The sequence below is a fragment of the Hoplias malabaricus genome, chromosome 2, assembly GCF_029633855.1.
Source record: "Hoplias malabaricus isolate fHopMal1 chromosome 2, fHopMal1.hap1, whole genome shotgun sequence".
NCBI lineage: Eukaryota > Metazoa > Chordata > Actinopteri > Characiformes > Erythrinidae > Hoplias > Hoplias malabaricus.
Genome location: NC_089801.1, coordinates 2406126 through 2419652, shown reverse-complemented (window position 1 = coordinate 2419652; position 13527 = coordinate 2406126).

Sequence of the window (13527 nt, the reverse complement as noted above, 5' to 3'; positions counted from 1 at the left end):
AAGCTTTGCAAGATTGTTCAAGATTAACTGTCTACATGTGCAGAGCATATTGCTTGCTATGAACCACTGACCTTCCTGTTTTTACTACTGTCCTGCACATACTCATGTGGCCTAAACCTTGCAAGGTTACTTTACCACCAGCTACAAAAGTTTACAGTAACGCAATCAGAAATAAGTGGTGTTAATAAATTATCTAAACTTTTCATAGGGGGATTGCTAATGGCAGCTGCAACTGTGGGATCAATACTGAGCCTCGGAACATCCGCCGTCAATGCCATCAACTTAGCCACTGTCAAACGTCAAGTAGGGGAATTGCAGACCAAAATTCCAAACATTAAAACCCAATTAAACAAGCAGCAACAACACCTGCAAACAATCGGGCAAACCCTACAAGGCACCGTCGTAGTACTCAATGCTTACAGTGTTTGAACAAAACTCTCCAGATGGTTAATTCTTTGCTTTCAGTAGTACAACTTGACCTTGCCCACATCCAGCTTGTGAATATGCTCTTGGCTGATATGCTACAAGAAATCAGCTCCTCTGTGGATAGGCTAGCCATGGGGAAGATTCCTCCCTATCTGGTTCCTCTATCCTTAGTACCAAAGATTCTGTCTACGGCAACTTGAGAAGTAGTCACTGATCTCCAGGCCCACCTAGCCTATACCTTAGATGGCACCATCCCAATTTATGTCAATCCCCAAGACAGAGAATTAGCATTCATCTTTAACCTTCCCATAATGGCGCCTGAAAACATCTTCATCATTGAAAGATGTCGTTAATGTTGGGTTCTGGCAAGATTCTGCCTATGTTCATGTAAAGACAACACCTCTTGTAGCATACCAAGATGAGAACCCTGATCTATACTTGGTGCCTAACCTGCTTATGTGCACACTCACCAACGACATCCACTACTTGTGCCCTAGCAAACCTTTTTATTTGTGACAGCGCAAATGGGATTTGTGGCCTTAAGCCTATGATGAGTAATACTCAGTGCCCGGTGGTCGTCACACCTCGACGTTTGTTAACCAGTATCCAAGCTGAGATTGTTGGAAACCGTTGGTTGGTTACCACCCCCCTTAGAGAGGCCCTACTAACCTATGATCCACATGACACCTCAGAAAGGGTACCTCTTCCTACTCAGACTTTCTGGGTAGATGTCCCCATAAATGCAATCCTACATGTGGGAGACCTGTCCCTGTATCATCTGAACCAATATGAGAGCGACATAGAAATTTCAGATTTCTTCTCCAAGCACACCATCGAGCTGGATAGTAAAACACTAACTCTCCTAGAGTATGAGGGTAATGAGTCATTGACCTAACCCCTATTGATAACACTCTTAAAGAACTCAACCCCTCTGGCCAGTACAGCCTGTCACCTATGCATGGTCCACTCCAGACACCTTACTAGTTGCACTGGTAGGATTGGGATATCTTTTGACCTTTGGTATAGCTTGGTTCAATTTCAAACGCACTCAAGCCCTACAGAGCAGATTAGAAACTTGGTCTAATAAAATGGTTAAGTTTCTTAGACACAAGAGAGCCCAGAGGGGTGGGCCCCAAGTTTTAGATATGAAGCCGAAGGCAATGTCGAAGAACCAGCTCTCGAGGTTTTGTAGTGGATATGACGAATATGTATTAATTTCTAATAAGAAATTGTGACTTTCTGAAGATGTGATTTTAAATACCCAAACGTTCGCTAATTTTCAGAGACATCTCTAACCAACATCGTAAGGTGAGATAAACCTCCAGAGCAGGCCCATAAAACCTCCTCCAAAGACCCTTTTTTATGACTTAAGGAACCCCAGGGTCAAGAAAAGAATGCAGAGAGACACAGAGACTCAATCTTAATTGAAACTCACAATGCTCTCTTTAAAGGACACCTTTTTAAAGACCTTTTTGTTAACTCTCAAACTCAAACATCCCAAAGTTCTTACATGGAAAACAAGTTGTATATGGGCACAACTGTTTGAAATTAACCCCGTTTTGACAATCAAAATAGGTGGAATTAATTTACATGTGTTTAAAGTCATTTTTGTTTATATGAATTTATGTAGAACAAAGGTAGCCACATGCTATGTGTTTAGTTGGTTAATAAATATATAGAACATGGTTGTCTTTTTCTTGATGATATTACTTTGTGTTAACATATAATCTTTTATATTGCAAAGTATTCACTCAGGGATGGTCAAGTCTTTGTCTTGTCAAGTGTCATAAATTCTACGTGATGCCACTCCCAAGGTACAGGAAACAGCCAATCAGGAGCAAGAAAAACTCCAATTCTCCCTCATTGAGGACGAATCAGGTATTCGGGGCGGGTTTTCTAAACTCTAGTTAAAAGCCCTGTGGCGCCAAATGACACAGGTTTTTGAGTTTTTGAGCTTTTAAGCTATTTAGGCTTCTGCCCCTTTTTCTCCGATGTTCGACTCTTCACTTCAAGGCTCCAGACACTTGGGGCGTTGTTTCTCTTAGCCTTTTTCAAGGCTTAAAGAGTAAAATGACCTGAGTTTTGGAAATGACTCTGCAGGTGTCAGACTCATGGCTTTCTTAAACAGTCTTGGACCTTTAAAGCGTGGTCCAGATAGAAACTACAGATTAAGAAAAGCTATAGTTTAACCCTAGCAAAGTTTCAACGCCACACCCAAAGCATGAAGGCAACCTTAGACCTCTGACCCTCCAAACAATGACAACGCCATGAAGAGGACGGCTGCACACACCCTCAGAATGACCTTCTGAGATGAGGAGACCTGCCCAGGAGAGACCTGCATGGATGTGTCTTTCTCTCACAAGGCGGCAGATCAGCGACGACAAGGAATCCCCACAGAGATCTTCAGAACACCACCAGCTCCGACGGCTGCATCTGAAAGCCTCGGGAGAAAATGAACGCCCGCGGTTGCAACCTACAAGGCCAGCGTCTGCAATTCTCCAGGAAGTCGTGCCGGAAGGCACCGTTCTCCCCGTTCATCTCCCGATACGTAAGGTCACATGGTCTCGTGTCTCTCATGGCTCATGGGTTGGTACTGAAAGTTTGCTGGGATAAACAATAGCCTTTCTTAGAACTTAGGGTAATAATTATCATAGAAAAATTCCCCCATATATTAATCTCCCTGTTCCCTCATCTATCGCTGTAATCCATTTCATTATATGAATGTCTAATTAATATTTATTATTTGATATTACAATTAATAAACCAGTCGTGTGATAAAACCATTCCTTGGTTATTTGTTTTTGTGTACACCTTTCTTGTATGGAATTATAATTTCTAGTTCAGATTCCATTTCAGAGTCAAGAACCCACGGCGGGTCAATGAGCATAATTCATTAATAATAGTTCATTCTAGCTAATTCTGCTGTATAATATGTGAAGATGGCTTTCTTGTCCGAGCTGAAATTAAGACAGGTAAAGACACTACATATTAGTTTATGGCTCCCAAACATGGAGCTTAGCTAAATGAATTAAATAATTATTAATAAAATAAAAATTAATTATCATTGACTCCGCTATGTAGTGCTAATGCCACCGCAACGTGTGCATACTATTTCCACTACATCCATCCATCCATCCATTATCTGTAACCGCTTATCCAATTTTAGGGTCGCGGGGGGTCCAGAGCCTACCTGGAATCATCGGGCGCAAGGCGGGAATACACCCTGGAGGGGACGCCAGTCCTTCACAGAGCAACACAGACACATTCACTCACACCTACAGACACTTTCGAGTCGCCAATCCACCTGCAACGTGTGTTTTTTGGACTGTGGGAGGAAACCGGAGCACCCGGAGGAAACCCACGCGGACACGGGGAGAACACACCAACTCCTCACAGACAGTCACCCGAAGCGGGAATCGGACCCACAACCTCCAGGCCCCTGGAGCTGTGTGACTGCGACACTACCTGCTGCGCCACCGTGCAGCCTTTCCACTACATATATATATTATTTAATTTTGGTGCCCAACGTGGGGCCTCTGATTAATAGTCGTGATCAGAAGGTATGATTCCTGTACAAGAAAAAATTGCACACCAATAATTTAAGCGCAGTCTTGTACTTCAGCGATAAGCCTGTTTAAGATACGGGCCTCACAAATGGTTCCTCCCAACCTTAATCCCCTCTAATTCATAACTAGGACCTGTTTCTAAAATAAGCCTTGAATGTGTGCGATGATTGTCATTTCACTGTTGTTTTGATTTAATGATTAGTGTGAACACACTTTTCATTCGTGAAATTATTAGGCTTACGCCGTGCACCTAATTGTGAAGTAATACTGTGGGTTTATCAGCTGTCCTGCGTCACTGTAATCACCTGCATGAAAAGCGTATGACACACCCGTGAGAGGTTAAATTAATCATTATGTGCGAATCTCCGTGTATTTGTACGTTCTGAATCGCCCAAAAGTCTGCGAATTCCAGCTTTTGATCGGCAATTTTTTGTTTAAGTCTGTTTAGTTTAAGACTGGCAATGGTGTGTTTGCCCTTCAGTTTCCGAACTGGAATGGTTTAAATTATGCCAAATCAGTGAACCTACCCCGGGGGGGGGGTTTCAGTAAATATGACCCAGCCCTGGAAACACCAGTAGCCCTGTGGCTGACTTGTGCTATTGCAACTGAAGTCAATTTATGGTGCCCCCTTTCGTATGACTTGCGCTACTGCATATAAAATTTCTCTGGTGCACCCTTGTGTATAACTTGTGCTATTGCAACTGAAGTCAATTTATAGTGCCCCCTTTCGCATGACTTGCGTTACTGCATTTAAAGTTTCTCTGGTGCACTCTTGTGTATGACTTGTGTAAGTGCAAGTTAATTAAAAGCAATTGTCTTTAATATAGTACAGTAAATTCACATGTAAATTGTAAGTTATATTTGTTGTACTGCTTCTATCCTTTACTCATTCTTCCATAAGTGAAAATAACAAATTACTGATTATAAAATCTATATTGGTTGAGGTGAAATAAATTAAAACTGCATATCTAACTAAGCATTAATTAGTATTAAATCTGACACACAACCCAGTCACCAATCATCAGTGGTAAGACCCCTGACTGAGGTGTATTTGTAATTAGCCAGCTCAACAGGAGCCACAGTGTCAGAATATACAGCCATGATCCACAGCGCTGAGCCCTCTCACATGGCAAATCTGATGTCACAATTAATGGCCCTCCATTTAATGGAGAAACCTAAAGGTGAGGCCTTAACAAAAGTTAGCCAGCCAAATGGCTACACTAGCAATAGAAAAATTTAAACACACTGTCCAGGACATAGACTTAGAAGCAGTGAAAACACAAATGATGAGCCCAGAAATGGAGAACATCAGAAATGCTCACAAAGAGCCTAATCATTTAATGGCACTGCATGCAAAAACAGCAGAACTTGCTGCTGTCAAAGATGAACTCCAATTGTCTCAGCACCTGCAGTCAGAGACAGAAAGCAAGCTAAACATTGTTAAAGCAGAGCTAGAGAAGGTACGCTCACAGCTATTTAGTAACCAACAGAGAACCGCTCACATATATAGGGAGCTGCAGATTCCAAAGTCGAAAGGTATCCCTGAGTCACCTTTCGCTGCACCAACAGCCCCAACACCAGCTCCATCACTGGAGGCTAACAGAGTCCTCCCAAACACAGCTGAACATAGGTTCTGTCAGTTTCCCTACAGGGACCTGGACAGATTCGCGCACCACATAACGCACTTTGAGCCAAAGCCAGATGGCTCAAATGAAATCTATTCGTACCTAAAAGACATAGATTTCTTTTTGCAAAGGTTCCCCGGAGCCACGATAGATGACAGAATCTACCGTGTTTCCCCGATAGTAAGACACCCCCAATAGTAAGACGCAGTGTGGGTTTTAGGGGGGTCGGCTAATGTAAGACGTACCCCGAAAGTAAGACATAGTAAACTGTACGTTGGAAAAATATAAGCCATAGTACCGGTACCTTTTGCTGCATTAACTGCGGGATGCGGACGGATCTGGAGCGGAATGAGCGGAGGGATGTGGAGGCCGCGGGAGCAGCAGTAATGTTGTCCGTGGTCCAACACGCAGCCTCAGTGCCCTCATGTGCAGCCGCTGGTGGCCGCTCTGATTGGCATGGCCATGGTTGTCATGGAATAAATCTGTTTTATCTTCCAGTATAACATATTCAAACTGTTCGTTCTTACCGTTTTTCATTGTTTTACATGTTATACATGGAAATACCGTCATGATACGGTTGTAACAAGACATTCTTGGCACTTGCTTTTATAAAACTGTTTTATGGTGAATACCATACTGTTCAGGTTGTTAATAAATGTTAATTTTATGGTTAAAACAAAAATCGACATTTTTTACCAATATAAGACATACCCCGAAAGTAAGACATAGCGGGACTTTCGGGGGTAAAAAGAATGTAAGACACTGTCTTACTTTCGGGGAAACACGGTACCTGATCAGAATGACATCCAGCAGGGAAGTCTTAGACAAGCTTATTTCGGGCCTCGAAATGAACCAGGAATGGAAGAAGAGTTGGATTTCAAAACACTGTTTGTCCTAAATCTCCATCCCAACACTAGTTACTATCTAGGGGTTGCAGCATGTCCACGCACCTTGTCTAGCAAACAGCTGTGTGACTTAGCACTCAAAGACTTTTTAAAAGACCAACAAACTTTAAATCAACAGCCAGAAATGCCAAAAAATTTTAATTGTTACATTCAGCCTTCCCCCATGGAGTTAGACGAAGCCCCTAGGGCTGAATCATGGTATCCAAGACCCACACCATCTCACAGGCTTACAGAAAATCAGACGAAAAATAACCCTTTATGATCCAATAGGTGTTCTCCTCACTCCAGTCCTCACTGGTCAGGTGAAACTCAACATCACTCAAACCCCTGTGTTAATCAGTTAATGTCAGGGCACATTCAGAATAAAATCCCTGCCAGTAGGCATGAGAATCAAGCACCCAAGGAAATATATTTTGGACCACAGATGGTCCCAAAACTCTCACACATGCGACAAAACCCTAGACAAAAACCCTTGTCCTAACTCAACTAACGAGAACAGGGATGAGAACTGGCACCAGTGTGGAAGCTCAGATGATGCGAATAAGTCTGAAGTACCTGGAATTAGCACAGAAATTCCAGTAACCACTGAACAGGTGTTTTCGCACCTGTGTAAAGAGGAGCGTCAGACAGCTGACCTCTTCTCAGACACCTCAGGTGAAACTGAGCATGTCCCAAGGACCCCTGCAATTCAGACTTGCATGTCTGACAAGTTTAATAAGGGGGGTGAAAATCAGACACCTCTTAATGTCACGCTTGTTCAATGTGATCCACCTGCACCACAGTTCCTTAGCCATTTAACAGAAAAGGGGGGTGCTCGTAGATGAAACCTGACCACAGTCCTGGAAAAGAAGCTTGTACAAGAAGCTCTCTTGGACACTGCATCAGACATCACTCTGATGTCATCCACACTCTTTGATGAAGTGTGGGCTGCAGCAGACCATGCCCCACGGAGATTACAGTTACAAAACTGTTCCCTCCAAATTGTACCTTATTCATACACTGGTATCAGCATAAGGTCTGTGGCAAGAGTGCTCATAACAATAGGGTTCATAAGTCTGGTTCACCCTGTATATGTGTCTCCTATTGAAAACATTCCCTTCCTTATTGGCAAGGACCTAGTCAACAGGCTTGAGCCACTGATTGACTTCAAGTGTTTGAAGATCTGGGCCCAGGTTCACAAACCCCTGCCCATCACACACTCACACCACCTTGAAGCTCAGTCCTGTCACCTAAACACCAGGTACACAGAGACTATCAACACCTTTCACACTCCAACAATGACAAAGGATGCCATGAGCCAGAGAATCTCAGCTCAAGATGAACAAATGACTGTTCACACAATAACAGTCCCTTTTGCTAACACCCATTTGGATTCCAAATGGCCTCCATAAAGAGATAAATTAAAAGACCTGACAAACCTGGGTAACCACAAAAACCTCCCATGTGATTTTGATTCCATTCAATTCTTAAGTGCAGGACAAAAAGGGATTAAAGTGAAACATCACATAGTCCAGCAAAATACGTACAACACACAACAAGATAAGGGCAGCTTGCAAAACTCCTCAGAGCCGCCTTTGCAGTCAGCCAGCAGAGACTGGAAAAGAGCAAAAAGGGGATAAAAAAATGGTTATGACCAAAATGTGTTCCGTGAAAGGCTGAAAGTATAAAAAGCAAAAGTACAACTCCATTAAACTGGCCCAAAAGTTCAGGAAAGGTAAGAAACAGGCTCATCAGCTCCTGCCACATGAGTCAGACCCACACAGGGTCCTAAATCTTTCCCCCACCAGTCATCCTCTGTTCAGGAATGTGAATAAAGATCAGCAAAGTGCTGACTTCAAATGGGTTCCTCACAACCAGATGGAGCCTCACCAAATCACTAGGAGATTTGTAGAGAAAAACAACACCCCTGTTAAGTCATAAAAGAGCAGCAGACACCCAGAAATATATATAAAAAAAAACCAACCAAACAAACTTTCATCTGTACTTACGTTGCGTCCGCCTGATAAAGCAATCTGTGGTATATCAATCTAGGAGTAAAAATTCTAATTTCTACTTCAAGCATTGTATCCCATTCTAATTTGTGTATCGCCGTCCGTCGCTATGCACAGCTAATTCATTAAGCCACGACAAACAATTCAAAATGGGGGTGATGCAGTCAGCACACAGTACATTTTTTTTCTCTGGAAAATGTATTTTTCTTTGTTTCTTCAGCAATCTAAGGTGATAACACTCACATTCAATGCCTAACAGGCCTATGCCCACTAGTCATGTTAAATCAGAGTTCTTAGTAGTTAGCTTAACTATAGAGGAACACCCTGCTTATCCAGTAATTACCACTAAGGCAAAGATATGTTTTTAAGTATTTGCATGAATAACTACCCTTGAACATTTCCTTTGATAACAATAATATTTCCTAGTTAACAGACACTTTGTTTATTCCCATATTAAATGATCCCAGAAAGGTATCAACCCTGAGTGTATGAATAAATGATTCCACTGACCTTGCTGTTCACATTCATCTCTGCATTATCAGCTCAATGCTTCTAGAAAGAAAGCATGATCTGAAAGGGGGGATATGTAGTGGATATTGTGACTTTTTGAAGATGTGATTTTAAATACCCAAGCTTTCGCTAGTTTTCAGAGACATCTCTAACCAAGATCGTAAGGTGAGATAAACCTCCAGAGCAGGTCTGTAAAACCCCGTCCAAAGACCCTTTTTTATGATTTATGGAACCCCAGGGTCAAGAAAAGAATGCAGAGAGACACAGACACTCAATCTTAATTGAAACTCACAATGCCCTCTTTAAAGGACACCTTTTTAAAGACCTTTTTGTTAACTCTCAAACTCAAACATCCCAAAGTTCTTACATGGAAAACAAGTTGTATATGGGCACAACTGTTTGAAATTAACCCCGTTTTGACAATCAAAATAGGTGGAATTAATTTACATGTGTTTAAAGTCATTTTTGTTTATATGAATTTATGTAGAACAAAGGTAGCCACATACTATGTGTTTAGTTGGTTAATAATTATATAGAACATGGTTGTCTTTTTCTTAATGATAATACTTTGTGTTAACATATAATCTTTTATATTGCAAAGTATTCACTCAGGGATGGTCAAATCTTTGTCTTGTCAAGTGTCATAAATTCTATGTGATGCCACTCCCAAGGTACAGGAAACAGCCAATCAGGAGCAAGAAAACCTCCAATTCTCCCTAACTGAGGACGAATCAGGTATTCGGGGCAGGTTTTCTAAACTCTAGTTAAAAACCCTGTGGCGCCAAATGACAAGTTTTTGAATTAAGCTGTTTAGGCTTCTGCCCCTTTTTCTCCGATGTTCAACTCTTCACTTCAAGGCTCCAGACACTTGGGGTGTTGTCTCTCTTAGCCTTTTTTTAAGGCTAAAAGAGTAAAATGACCTGAGTTTTGGAAATGACTCTGCAGGCGTCAGACTCATGGGTTTCCTAAACAGTCTTGGACCTTTAAAGCGTGGTCCAGATAGAAACTACAGATTAAGAAAAGCTATAGTTTAACCCTAGCAAAGTTTCAACGCCACACCCAGAGCATGAAGGCAACCTTAGACCTCTGACCCTCCAAACGACGACAACGCCACGAAGAGGACGGCTGCATGCACACTTAACCTGCCCAGGAGAGACCTGCATGGATGTGTCTCTCTCTCACAAGGCGGCAGATCAGCGACGACGAAGAATCCCCACAGAGACCTTCAGAACATCACCATTCCAATGGCTGTGTCTGAAAGCCTCGGGAGAAAATGAACGCCCGCGGTTGTAACCTACAAGACTCTGTAATTCTCCAGGAAGTCGTGCCGGAAGGCACTGTCAGCGACATGCTCCCCATTCATCTCCGGATACGTAAGGTCACATGGTCTCGTGTCTCTCATGGCTCATGGTTTGGTACTGAAAGTTTGCTGGGATAAACAATAGCCTTTCTTAGAACCTAGGGTAATAATTATCATAGAGAAATTTCCCCATATATTAATCTCCCTGTTCACTTGTCTATTGCTGTAATCCATTTCATTATATGAATGTCTAATTAATATTCATTATTTGATATTACAATTAATAAACCAGTCGTGTGATAAAACCAATCCTTGGTTATTTGTTTGTGTGTACACCTTTCTTGTATGGAATTATAATTTCTAGTTCAGATTCCATTTCAGAATCAAGAACCCACGGTGGGTCAATGAGCATAATTCATTAATAATAATTCATTCTAGCTAATTCTGCTGTATAATATGTGAAGATGACTTTCTTGTCTGAGATGAAATTAAGACAGGTAAAGACACTACATATTAGTTAATGGCTCGCAAACATGGAGCTTAGCTAAATGAATTAAATAATTAATTATGAATAAAATAAAAATTAATTATCATTGAATCCACTATGTAGTGCTAATGCAACTACACATACTATTTCCACTACAGTTTGAACAAGACATACCCATAAGTAATTAGAATCCCTTCAGTATAAAAACAACAACACTCAATATGCACCCATACACAGATAGGAAGACATCAGCTCTGAAAATGAATTTGAATGTATTTGCTATTCCTGCTTTGCGCCCAATGATTCCAGGTAGGCTCTGAATTGGACCCTGAATTGGATAAGCAGTTACAGATAATGAGTGAATGAAGATGCAGAAGCCACTGGCATGTGCCAGTGTCATCCGAATGTAAGATACCGATTCCTTTCCATGTTAATACCACTACTGTCAGGAGCCTACCAGGAATCACTGGGCATATGGCAGGAACACATCCCAGAGGGGTCGTCAGTCCTTCGCAGGGCCTCACACATTCACTCACACATACACTTTTGAGTTGCCAATCCACCTACCAATGTGTGTTTTTGGACAATTGGAGGAAACTGGACCACCCGGTGGAAATCCACATGCTCACGGGGAGAACACACTACACTCCTCACAGACAGTCACCCGGAGCGGGGCTCGAACCCATGACCTCAGGACCCTGGAGTTGTGTGTCAGCAACACCTGTTGCACCAAAATCATCTGCAGGATTAACCTAAGCATGTGTTATTTCTCTCAAATAAACGAGAAACAGCTTTTATGAGATGCACAAGTAACTAGATGATGTGAAGTTGAACAAGTAATTTTGATGCTCCAAAGTGATTGAGAAAAACTGTAAAATTTAGGGCTGTATACACTACAATAACATTTGACAAAATATTATTTTAGGTCATCTATATGTCTAATGTCATATAGCACAGACATTTATATCTGTTTTTATGTATGAATAAATGCAACATACTACAAAGATACAAACGTTTTATTCAATTTGCTGACACTGAAGCAAGGGGCACTTTATTTTATTTGCAATGCTGCCATCTTGTGTTCATTTATGATTCAGAAGAGCGCGGTTAATATCCTATTCATGATTAATGCTATTTTTTTTATGCGAAACACCTAATTTGGCTTGTAACCCACACACTCATTCACTCACTCACACACATTCACATACAAAAAAAAATACTCATACATACTCATTCACTCACATATACACACTCATATACATACTCACTCACTCACTCAATGGCTCACTCACAAGAGGCTCTACTTCTCACACACTGTAATTGAGAGATTGCTCCACTTAGGGATTCATTCATTCATACATTTTCTGTGAATAATCCTGTTCAGTATCGAGGTTGTGCTGGAGCCTAACAGGTGTTTCACTTGATGCAAGGCAGAAACACGTGCTGGGCAGGGAATTCACACAGTCGCTCAAACTTGGGGACAATTTTGAACAGCCACTTTTGAACAAAGCTGCATTTGGACTGTGGAAGAAACCAGAGCACCTGGAGGAAACCCACACAGAGACGGGGAGAGCACACCACACTCCTAACAGACAGTGACCCAGGGCAGGGAATGAACCCATACCCCCAGGACTCTGCTCATGACAGTCTTCTTCTTCTTCTTCTTCTTCTTCTTCTTCTTCTACTAATTCTTTTATTCCATTTGATCCTTTACATGTTTGTGGGCACAATTAACTTATATTGTATTATGTAATTTAACATTTTAAGCCATGTATGTTTTTGAATGTGATATATATATATATATATATATATATATATATATATATATATATATATATATAGATGCACTACAGCAAAATGTAGAAAAGTAATAATCTCTGTAGGTCAATTATTCTTACTGTGAGAAACGGGGGTGTTTGCTTTTATTGTTTGAAATGCTTCCTCCTTGAGGCCAACTATGAGATTACACTCAGCCCTTTTCCACAAAAAAACAGACAGATAGAATATAATGACTATGTACAGACTGGATATATCCAGAATATTCCGTATAAACATGTATGACTGTGTACAGTGTGCATACACCTTTCATTTGTGTGCAAGGCACAGTTTGCGAGGAAGTAGTGTTTATGTGCAGAAGTGTTTATCTCTTTACTGTGGAGTTCAGTAGAGTGATGGCGGACAGAAAGAAGCTGGACCTGAGCTGACTGGTTCTGGCACGTATGCTCCTGTATCTCCCTCCAGATGGTAGGAGGTTGTACAGTGTGCGGTTGTTGTGGGAGGAGTCACCGATTATGGTGGCGGCTCTGCTCAGACAGCACTGGTGGTGAATGTCTCCGATGGACGTTAGGTGTGCACAAATAAATCACTGAGCATTCTTCACAACTTCCCGCAGGGGCTTCCTGTCAGCCACAGTAGAGCTGCTGTACCACACTGTCATACAGTTGGTCAGAACACACTCGATAGTGCAGCGGTAAAAGAACTTTGGTCCTTGAACCGGATACTTGGGAACCTTGGAGCTATCCAGCACTGCTGTGGTTGAATTGAGAGCCTGAGCCATAGATAAATGGATAGAGTCAGGAATCATGGTTTATGATTTTGATGTGAGTTCAGATCACAGTGATGCATAAATTCCGTCTGTTAAAGTTTTTTAAGTGTTAGAGTATTTTGGGGTATGGTCCCCGAACACTATGTGTGCAAGTGCAAAATCACTACTCAAA